Source organism: Mixophyes fleayi, chromosome 2 (assembly GCF_038048845.1).
Source record: "Mixophyes fleayi isolate aMixFle1 chromosome 2, aMixFle1.hap1, whole genome shotgun sequence".
Classification (NCBI taxonomy): Eukaryota; Metazoa; Chordata; class Amphibia; order Anura; family Limnodynastidae; genus Mixophyes; species Mixophyes fleayi.
The window spans coordinates 38,925,703-38,936,697 of NC_134403.1; positions in this window are offsets into that span (position 1 = coordinate 38,925,703).

Below are 10,995 nucleotides of genomic sequence, written 5' to 3' on the forward strand. Positions count from 1 at the left end.
ATGCATAGGCTGTAATCCAGATACCTAAATATTTAAACCTGTCGGTCCACAGAAGTGATTGACAGTACACAGCAACTGGCGAAGGTTGCCACCCTATCGGAAAAACAACAGATTTGTCCCAGTTGATCTTGTCCTGCATATAAACCAAAGTCCTCAACCACCTCTAAAAGGTGAGATAAAGACCTATCAGGTTCCTCAAGGAAGACCAACATGTTATCCGTGTAAAGTGCTATGCTGTCAGTGATTCCTCCCATCTTTATGCCTCTAATGTGCTCATGGGAGCGGATTAAACAGGCAAGGGGCTCAATCGCTAAAGCAAACAGGGCAGGGGATACAGTGCAGCCGTGTCGAGATCCCTGACCCAGACCAGTTATAGTAGCCTAACAAGACTAATAAACCTGGGTCCTAAGCCAAACTGCTCCAGCACATGCCAGAGATAGTGCCGCTCAACCAAGTCAAAGGCCTTAGCCGCATCCATGGCCTCGACCACTGCCCTCTCCCCAGTCGACCGGATCCTCTGAATATGTCTAACATTAGTAAGCGTAGATTTGCCAGGCATAAACTCTGCCTGATCTAGGTGGACAATCACATGAATGAACCCATTAAGCTGTATGGATAGAATTTTAGCCAGAATTTTGGTTACTGGTATCTGTGGTAATCAGGGAGATAGGGTGATATGAACCCGGATACAAAGTGCTACGTGCTGGTCTCCCGCGGCACCTACCCTGGAGCCAGCGCACTCACCTGTCTCCTCAGTGCTCCGTCTCCCTCTGCGATATCTCCATAAGCAGTTTAGGCGCAGGCCTCCTGCACCCTCTCTTCAGGAATGGGTGCACTCACCGCCGCTGCATCCCCGCCGGCTGCCGCTGTCCATCAGACGTTTCTGCGCATGTGCAGAATCGTCTGCCTCTTCTCAGCTTCTTCCTCATCCTATTGGTGGAATATTCCTATATTAGAACAGTCCTATATTAGACTCCTTGTGTCTCTTCTCAGCACTGGTTCTTTGAGTCTGCTCTATCCTCTGTGATGGAAGCAGCTCCCTGGGCTACGGCATTACTGCTCTCTACTGATTCCTGTTTTCTCCTGGCTTCCTGTGTGTCAGCGCTCTGGTGATCCTGCGCACTCTGTGTGGCTGCCAGCATTTCCACTCCTTAGTGGTTACTCTGAAGTTTATCGCTACATTCCACTCATTAGTGATAACACAGCAGATCATCGCTACATTCCACTCATTAGTGGTAACACCGCAGATCATAGCTACATTCCACTCCTTAGTGGTTACTCTGAAGTTCATCGCTACATTCCACTCATTAGTGGTTACTCTGAAGTTTATCGCTACATTCCACTCCTTAGTGGTTACTCTGAAGTTCATTGCTACATACCACTCCTTAGTGGTTACTCTGAAGTTCATCGCTACATTCCACTCCTCAGTGGTAACACCACAGATCATCGCTACATTCCACTCCTTAGTGGTTACTCTGAAGTTTATCGCTACATTCCACTCCTTAGTGGTTACTCTGAAGTTCATTGCTACATTCCACTCCTTAGTGGTTACGCTGAAGTTCATCGCTACATTCCACTCCTCAGTGGTAACACCACAGATCATCGCTACATTCCACTCCTTAGTGGTTACTCTGAAGTTCATCGCTACATTCCACTCCTTAGTGGTAACACCACAGATATCGCTACACTCCATTCATCAGTGGTAACGGCTACAAACATTCAGTTCTCCTACCTCTTCTACATCCACCCGTGGGGCTACTACCTGTCAATCCTTCGCTCCCTCTCTCACGGTTCATTGGGAACTTCTCTAGGGGGCCATGACCTGCAAGTGGAAGCCGCAAAGTCCAAATTCCCTTGCGGGAATCTCTGGCGAACACCTTCCATTTGTTAGACTCCGCGCCCCTAGGTGAAGTCACACCAATCCCAGTTGAACTGCAAGGATCCAGTTTCTCCTCGTTGATACCGGAACACAAAGGTTCTTTATCAGGTTTCAATATATGGATGACTATGGCTTCAGACATAGAAGGGGGAAGTGAACCATACTCCAGCAATTGATTGTAGGTGTCTAACAGCCTAGGGACAAGGAATTCTTTGTATTGTTGGTATACTTCTATCGGTATACCATCAATGCCCGGTGCTTTATGGTTGGAAAATGAAGAGACGGCTGTCACAATTTTCTCCTCAGTACAGGGGGGTCCAAGAGGTCAATCGCTTCTTGGGATAGCCTACCGTTAAAGTAGGTTATAAGTTGAGTTGGCGTGTATGGAGCTTGCATGGAATATAGATTACTATAGTATTCATAGAACACTCCCACAATTTTGGCCCCCGTATATTGTTTAATATTATATTTGTCTATGATACCTGGGATTGACCTATTAGACATTTCATCTCTTGCTTGACACGCCAAGTAAATCCCTCCCAAGTCGGCTTGGAAATATTGATTATGTCTGGAGAAAAGAAGCCTTTGACTGTGCTTGTCATATAGAAATTCAGTCCAATCAGACTGTGTTTGAAGCCAGTTCAGTCTATCCTCTACAGCACGAGACATAATGTATAGGACCTCAAGGTCTTTGCATCTCTGCAAAGACCTTGAGGTCCTATACATTAGGTAGGAGCTTACATCCTAAGGGAGGTCCTACCCTCCCTTAGGATGTAAGCTCATTTGAGCAGGAGCCTCTTCCCTTTGTTCTCCATACCTGTTCATCTGCTCCGTCTTTACTGCATTAGCCTGCCTGGAGTCTCTGAAGTTTTGGTATTTTTTGTTTACTGTGTGTTATGTTTCACCTTGGTTAGTCTACTGTTTGTGCTGTGTACGACGCTGCGGAACTCTTGTGGCGCCTAACAAATAAAGGATAATAATAATAATCTCTGCACCAGCTCTTCCTCTTTTTGCTTGTTAAGTTTTTTTAATACTCGCTATCTTTCTTATAAAGGTACCCCTCATAAAGTCCTTGAACTAGTCCCAAATCACAGCTGGGTTGACTCCCATCTTATTGTCTCTTTAAATTATTCATCCCAGAGGCATGTCAGGCCAGTACTCCCTCCAAGTTTGGACAACCAATGCAGATTAAGTTTCCAGAATTGTAGTCCCCGTTCAGGCTTAAAATCAAAGACTGCTTAGATAGAAGAGTGGTCAGAGATGCCTCTAGGAAGGTAGTCCACCCCAGATACCAAGGGGACCAGAGTGTGTGAAGCCAAGACTATATCTATTCTTAATAGGGAGTGGTGGGTGCAGGAGTGACAAGAAAAATGTTTAACCTCCGGGTTTCTAAATCTCCAAACATCCACCAGACCCAGATCGTCAATAAGTTTACCAAAGGCAGTGGACCCATTGGGTAGTGACAGAGGGTCTTCACACCACCTATCTATGGATACATCTATTACATTAATGAAGTCTCCTAGATATAGCACTGGTGTGTCCGGAGCTGTGACAACAAATGCGGCAACCTTACACATAATGTCATTACTATATGGAGGGGGGATGTAGACAGCCAAAACAGTAAATGGGGGTGTTATTGAATGAGGCCCTAATAAAAACATATCTGCCCTCTGGGTCAATCTGTATCTGGTCTAAAACATGACAACTTTTCCTTTCCCACCCTGTATACCCATTCTAATTAAGGCATACCTTGATCCCTCAAAAATCAAAACATCCTATCGATTATTTCCTAAATCCTAGCAAGAGAAAACCTAGACCCCTACTATCTAAATAATAGACAAAGCTTAACTCCGCTAGAAAATTTTCTCTGACTTCAGTAGCAAAATATAGAAATATCCCATATACAAGCAAGCCCATCACTAGGTACAATTCAATGATCTTTTTGCCGGGCAGGTAAACATCTTTCAAGCCAATCCTCTGCCTCTCGCGGAGAAGTAAAAAATGGAACTTGCCATCCACTGTGTTCCTGAGTCTGCAGGGAAATAGCATAGCATAAAGAGCTAGTGGTTTTGCAGCTTTTTCTTGATTGAGGTGAACTGTGAACAAGCTTTTTGGACCTCTACCGCAAAGTCTGGAAACACCATTATTGTTTGATTTCCAAACCGTACGGGGCCTTGCTGTCTGGTCACCCAAAGGATCATATCTGTTTTTGAAGTGCTTCAGCTTGGCAATAAAGGTACGAGCTGGGGCACCTGGCTGTGAGCCCTTTCCACAATGAAGTGCAGGGAGAACTCCTCTGTCGAATTCTTTTATGAGCCAGTCTTCTAGAAATAATTCAGGTTTGACGCCTTCCACTCTTCCTGGCAACCCAACAAATCAAAGATTGTTGCGACAAAGCCTGCCTTCCATATCTGTCATCTTAATTTTGCATTGGCCAATCTGGACAGTCAGATCGGAATTCTCTCCACCAAGGGGGGTAGTAGAATCCTCAAGATTAGAGAGTCTATGTTCCACCTCTCCCGCTCTTTCCAGCATCCCTTGAAGGTCATGACGTATTAACGAGAGGTTGGCCTGGACCTCATCAATTTTTTCCATAACCCTCTTCTCTGAGGATGTGATGGCCAACAGGACCTGTTGGAGGGATGGGGGATCAGTCTGCATTGCAGCATCTACTTCCGCAGGAGACGGGGAAGACTGAGAGACAAGGGGCGGTGAAGAAATTATCCTGGAGCTCTGAGATTAATTGGTTTTTCAAGTACTTTTCTCCATTTTAGCCATTGTCGCAGTGGCGTGGTTTGGCATGCCCATATTACAAATCCCAAGACTGCACTGTGGTTCCAAACTGTTTTCTATTAATTGTCAACCGCAGTGTTACAGACTTCCTCTAACAGTATACAACAATAAGTCCCAGACTACAAACCCCAGTGCTGTATGAACATATTTGTGAAGTGAACACAGCGAACAAGTCCCAATTTACAGACCCTCGTGCTGTAAGTACATATTATTGTGCTTGGTAGCAGAGTATATCCCGGTGTATAGACTCCCGTTCTGTATGTATAATATCCTGGGCCTGTCACATGAATGAGTCCCAATCTACAGACCTCTGTGTTGTATTTTGTATTGTGTGCTTGATACAATAGTATTTTACAATTATACGATACTTATGTGTATTTGGTAAACTGAAAATGTTTCTTCCAGCAGATCAGGTATATGCTAGGCAACAAGTTAGTGTCCTTATTGTCAGTGATGTATCTCCACAGTCTTGAACAGATTATTTTGATACAAGTGTGCAATCGAGTGTCCTTGAATATAGATGTGCAGTAGTAAAAGAAGGACAAGGTGGAGTCATCTCTATTTTTAACATGGACAGGCGATATATAAGGTAAACACTACCCTTCAAATACAGTACTTAGCACTATTTCAGGCATTCAAATAATAAAGGGGGTCAGTCACTTTAGAGGATGATTAGGAAGTCACTGTGATGTTGAGGCATTTAGGGAGATATACAGAAGGTATAGCAGACAAATATGTAAGGCAGCGGTTTCCCAAAGTGTGCATCGCGGCTCCCAGGGGTGCCACGCCGCTGTCACAGGGGTGTCGTGGTCAGGATAAAAAAAACATAAAAGTTTCCAATCCGGTGGTACCCGGTACCCAGCATCCCCCTCTCTCCTGCCGCTTCTCACTGAATGTCGTGGAGCGATGACGGATTGGTAAGAAGACAGAAGAAATAGAAAGAGAAGGCCAATTATGGTAAGTAAAGAGATGGAAGGGAAATAGTGATAGGAAACAGTAATGGGAGGCAGAGTCAGTATGAATGAGGGCACAGAGTGCCTGGATGAAAGAGGGCACAGAGTGCCTGGATGAAAGTGGGCACAGTGTATGTGGATGAAAGCGGGCACAGAGTGCATGGATGAAAGAGGGCACAGTGTGTGTGGATGAAATAGGGCATATAGTGCATGGATGAAGGAGGTCACAGAGTGTGTGAATTAAGGAGGGCAGAGAGTGCGTGAATGAAGAGGGGCAGAGTCAGTATAAAGGAGGGCACAGAGTGTGTGAAAGAAAGAGGGCACAGAGTGTGTGGATGAAGGGGGTACATAGTTTGAGGATGAAGGGGGCACAGAGTGTCAGGGTGAAGGTGGTACATAGTGTGAGGATGAAGGGGGCACAGAGTGTGAGGATGAAGGGGCACAGTGTGATGATTTTTGTACATGGTTTTTAATTTTGTTTGATCTTATTCCTCTGAATATCAGCTGCAGAAATATAATTGAAAAAAATGTATAAAAATATTATTTTCCGTTGGATTTATGTGTATTATTTCTGCAAACAACTTACTAATTATTTCTGTCCTAACCTAAACACTAATTACGTTACTTTGATCCAACTACTTATAAAAGGGACTGCTCGGTAATTATTTTGGAGGGGTGCCTTGAAAAAATATGGAGACTTTAAAGGTGCTGCGAACTGAAAAAGTTTTGGAACCACTGATGTATGGCTTCAAAATGGTAGCAAGTGGCAGTTATTATGCAGGTTTACTTTTTCCCTTCCCTCAATCTCAAACGATTTACCGCTGTAAAGTCTCAGAGGGACAAAATACAGGTGCCTGAACACTTAGCTGGGAGGAGATCTATGACCCAGATGGCGAATAAAATCTGTAATAAACAGCCGGAGGCTGAGCGCTACACCTTTGCTCACAAGATATCAAAATTTGGAGACCAGAGAGGTAAGACATCAGGATAATTGATCTCATGTAGCAGGATAGCTATGAAGTGTACGTTAACTCTACAGCTGGTTAGGCCACGCCCATATAGTGCCCATTTTAACAATCAAATGAATTGAAAAAATTGACCCCACTGTTTATTGACATATGTAAGTGTACATGTACTATAAAGCAAAATGCAGTTTTCAACAAATAAAAGTTTTTAGAGGTTTATATGTCTGTGTAGAGAAACCCGTATAAGAATCCTAATCACAGCAATGGACAATTTAATGTGACATACAAAAATGGAAAAGATAAAACAATTTGATATTCAAAATTGAACCTACATGCGTTGGCAATACCCAACAACTTAAAAATCGACTTTATTCCTTGTAGCAACTTTTACGTAGTGCCAGGGATTTTCAAACTATTTCTGGCCAATTATAGTAACAAACTAGACAGCACAATATAACATTGGCCGAACAGTTAACATGCATGTTACTTGCTTGGAGCTTAAAGGTAGTAAAGGCGATCAGCAAGTGACAAATGTGGTTCTCTGTGGACACTTTGACCCACCAAAAACGCTAGTTTATGGGCATACAGTGCAGGCACTCGGATAACTCCAAAGACAAATCCATCTTGCACCACTTTTCTTTTCTGACATTGCTGTGTGGAAATGTTTCCTAGATGTGCTATAAACTGCTGTGTGTTTGTGTCATTGCTCTGCCGCTTAGCATCCAGCCAGATCTCTGCAGTCTTTGGCCGAAAGTGGATGAAAATATTGTGACCTGTGAGGTTGTCAAAATTGACTTGAAATGACTGGAAATTAGTGTTATTGCGATTAATAATAATAATGTAGGAACAAAAAAGAGCCAAATTATGTGATTTTTAGCATATTTTAGCCATTTTAAAAAAAAAAAAATTCAGATCCAAAACCAAAACCAAGACATGTGAGGGCGGTTTTGCCAAAACCAAAGCACAAAGTTAATACAGATCCAAAACCAAAACACGGGGGTCAGTCAACATCTATAATTTGAACCCAAGGTTGGAATTGTTTCTCAGGGATTATATTGCAACTGTATTTGTCTTCTGGTTATACTTGGAGGACATGCTATTACCATCATTCATTCTGTCTACTTGTGAGGAAATGCCCCTTCAGCAGGAGGAGCACTGGAAACAAACAAATTGATCTGTGCATATCACTACTTGGGGAAAAGGATTCCCTAACAGCCATCTGTTCCAGTGTCGGGTGACACTTACATTCATTTGTCAAGAAAATACCAAGACAAGGTTGTGTCTCTGCAGAATGCCAGCATCCTGTCTGAGTATACTTATTTACTAGCAATTATGTGACAGTCATACTTTGCAGTAATTACATCTATTTACACAAGGATCGTTTTTATGTGATTTAGAGCTATTAAGAGTAGAGATGCTCACTGACCCCCTTCAACTGGTTTGGGTTTTGGATCTGAATTAGCTTTGTGTTTTGGTTTTGGCAAAATCACCCTTGTGTGTTTTGGTTTTGGTTTTGTATTTTTTAGAAAAAATCCTAAAATATGGTAAAATCACATAATGTTACTTTTTTTTGTTCCTACATTATTATTAACCTCAATAACACTAATTTTAAGTCATTTGCAGTCAATTTTGACCACCTCACAAGTGACAATATTATATTCATATACTTTCGGACAAATACTGCAGCGACCTGTTAAGGAGGAGGAAGTGGAAGGATTTGGTGTGGGACTGGATATAAGAGGTAAAGCTGAGGGCTGAGTCATGGGTTACTCCAAGGCAGCTGGTTTGGGTGACAGGAGAAAGAATGATGTTGTCAACCAAGAGGGAGATATTGGGAGGGATAATGACAACCAACCCCAGGCTGTTCAGCTAAGGGCTGGATTATCTAGGGATTATCTAGGGAGTGGGGTCTGCAAAAAAATTGTGCGAGCCCCCCCTTTAGGAAGACCTAGCCCCTGGGGTGATGGGTGTAGGTCAATAAAGCGTGAAAAGTAGAGAACAAGTGAAAAAACACCATTTTAGTTTGTGGAACAACAATTCCCAGCCAGCCCTGGCTGTCATTAACAGTCTGTGCATGCTGGTGCTTGTAGAACTACAAGCACCAGCATACCAATGGCAGCTAGAGTATGTTGACACTTGGAGAACCATAAGTACCACCATGCGCTGACACCAAGGGCGCCGCACAATGAAATATAATATATAAATAGATGAGAGGTCTATGTATACTGTAGGGGGTTTTCCCATGCTGTCAAGGAAATCCCCCAATAGTATAAATAGGCCTCGCGTCTGTTGATATTACACTAGCATTTCTTCTTTTCTTGTACACAATAGCTATCCAAATTTTACATAGTACCCAAAATTTTGGGGGAAAAGGTGCGTCTTATACATGGGGAAATACGGTATATGTTAAAAAACATATAAATACACATACATAAGACACAAACAAATTTGGCAAAATGTTTGCATATAACTCTTGTGTGTACCTGACTCTCATTCCTACTGACAAGATTTTCCTCATTTCATGGCTTTACTACTTTGGTTTATTTAGGTTTTTCGGGTGGCAGTTACTATTTATAACAATGGAAAAAGCCAGGCGCTGGGAAGGTTCTGTGATGTTCATATAATTTACATACCCTTCAATGGGGAGAGGCGGATATTATCAAACCAGATAAAATGTAACAATGTTTATTATATCATATTCTAAAAATATTTTTAGAAGAGTAGACATTGTTGTTTTTACTATTGTTTATTGCCCGGGCATTGTTATGTCTTTTTTATTTTCTTTATCAGTGTATGTTTTTCCGTATAGCACTATATGCTCAACGACAAATGGTGCCTGATGACCAGAGAGAACGTGATCATCATCGCCAAGCAAATATATTTCCTCAGCAATTGCCCGTCACAGAGAAAACAATCGAAGAGTGAACAGGACAGAGGTAATATCACGTCAATGCATATAAAGTCAGTGAACAGGATGCCACACCATACTTGATGTCGGTAAGTTTGATGAAACAAATATTAATGCTCATAACTGTAGTCCCATGAACAGTATTGAATTTGAATTTTGCCACACTGAGCAGCCATCTGACAAACCATTCAATCAATGCTGCTACAAGGGTAAAGTCAAATTGGGTAGAAACAGGTTCAACATGATCTTATTCTTATCCATCATTTTGACAGGCTTTTAACCAGTATCAATATAACCACTAATGGGACTTAAGGAAAGTTTTGCACATTTTTTTTGAGGTTGGGTGGGGGGACTTTTAATTTCTTCAACCAATTCATCATTCTTTATAAAGTAACCAACAGTCAATACAATATGATAAGGGCTTTAATTTGAGGGGATGAACAGACTTTTTTGAACAAGTTAGTATGTTGAAAAAAAATACCTAATTTTAGATGCCGATGTATTGCCTGGGTATTTGTACATTTAAATAACTAATTGCACTAATGAAAAATGGAGAATAACAACATTTTTTTGCTTCAGCTACTGCATTGTTAAAAATAAACCAGTTGGCATAACATAGCCTGCGTATCTAAACACATATATTATATGGGTTATGGTGCTTATAGCCAGTTACATAACTTTACTGACTCAAGCGCTTCCTAACAGGGGTTTTACTGGTTAACTGACTAAATGTGCACTGACAATGAATGATAACAGTTGCCCCTGTAATCTCACACCTAACAGATATCATTACAGTGTAAAATGCACTACAGTGCAATTAATATATGTTGTATTACTTTACACTCAATATAGGTTTCCTGTTGTATGATTTTTCATTATATGTATTTTAAGCCCTATGTATTCTCGTCTCCATATATATATATATATATATATATATATATATATCTACATCTCAAATACCTGTATTAGGTATTGTATGCTATATTGAGTACTAACATTGAAGCGTAATGTTCTCCCATTGGGAACGGAGATGTAAAAAGGGAGTCGTCTTCACTGACACTTTGACATAAAAAGGACCCCCAGATGCACCGATTCATACAGACTCTCACACGTGCTGTATCTAGTATACATTATTTTGGTCAATCATTTCTTCTTTCATGGTATAACTTTAATGTATTTTGTACACAGGACTTTCTCCATTAACAGAAGACACATTTTAGAGCAACAGAAGACACCCTTATTACGTGAGTATGGGTTTAGTTGATTTTTATGCTGAGAAAAATCATTGAGAGTTCACGCTTTGGCTTTCTAGCTCATCAGATACAGATTATGGTGTAGAGAAGTGGTGGGCAAACTCAGTCCTCAAGGGCTACCTCCAGTTCATGTTTTTAGGATTTCTTTAATCATGCACAGCTGAGTTAATCTATTTGGCTGGGTCAGTAATTATCCCAGCTGTTTCTACAGACAGGAATCCTAAAAACATGAACTGTTGGTAGC